Raw genomic sequence first — 996 nt, 5'->3', positions numbered from 1 at the left:
GAGGGCAGGAAGGTGTGAATGATGACCAGCAAAGTACAGTACTGCAGAATATGTTGACACTATATAAGTTACATGCTAACCTACACATATATAGGCAAGGCTCTGATCATAAGAAGATGCTGAAAAGGTCTTTGTATAGACTTTACTTGGACTTATAGTAATACAACTGTAACTTCTAGACAGCAACCCCTATTGTGTATCCAGAAATTGTTCAACTGGGCTTTTCTGTCATCACTTTCTGTTATCATAAAAAAAAAAAAATCTTAACTCTCATACTATGTAATAATCTAAATGTCCACCAGGTGGGGATATAGTAACGGAAATGAATTAAGCTATGTTTGCAACAAATTGTAGCCATATAGTTGATGTAAATATCTGTATATAATTGTATACTGCAATGTGGACAGGTTTATGACTCACTATTTCCTTTCTGAGGTTTTGAACAGCTTAGGCCACAGAATTACAAACAAATACATACATTATTTAAGTAGATCCAATTGCATGCTGCAGTTAAAATAAAAACAAAAAAACAACAACAGCAAGACAACAGCAATAGTGCAGTACTTGCCTGCATTGTGTTACTGTGCTTTGGGCACTGTAAGAGTTAAATGCAATTCTAATTAACAAAAAGGCAGTAAAAGATCATTGTGAGCAAACACTGATGGAACGGTACAGTACTATAAGCAGCATTGTAACTGGAAATGTGCGCACCACTTAGAATAGGATGCACATGTTGCCTTTCTAGAAAAAGGTAATGGCACATAATACCCAGTATGAGGCTCAGACTGGCCCATTGGGAAGCCAGTGATCCCCTCCAGAGGGCTCTTGAACCGAGCTGTGGGCTTGACTGCCTTCTGCTACATTAGCACATCACATTACACAGGCCGCACATCCTGGACCTGAGCTGCAGTGCATTAGTAGAAGTGAGGCCATAAGATCAGTACAGCGCTCTCACAGAAAAACGGAGCAGTAAGCAGGATGTTAAGAAAAAGCTAA

This window comes from Dendropsophus ebraccatus, chromosome 10 (assembly GCF_027789765.1).
Source record: "Dendropsophus ebraccatus isolate aDenEbr1 chromosome 10, aDenEbr1.pat, whole genome shotgun sequence".
In the NCBI taxonomy this organism is placed as follows: Eukaryota; Metazoa; Chordata; class Amphibia; order Anura; family Hylidae; genus Dendropsophus; species Dendropsophus ebraccatus.
This window is presented reverse-complemented; position numbering follows the sequence as displayed.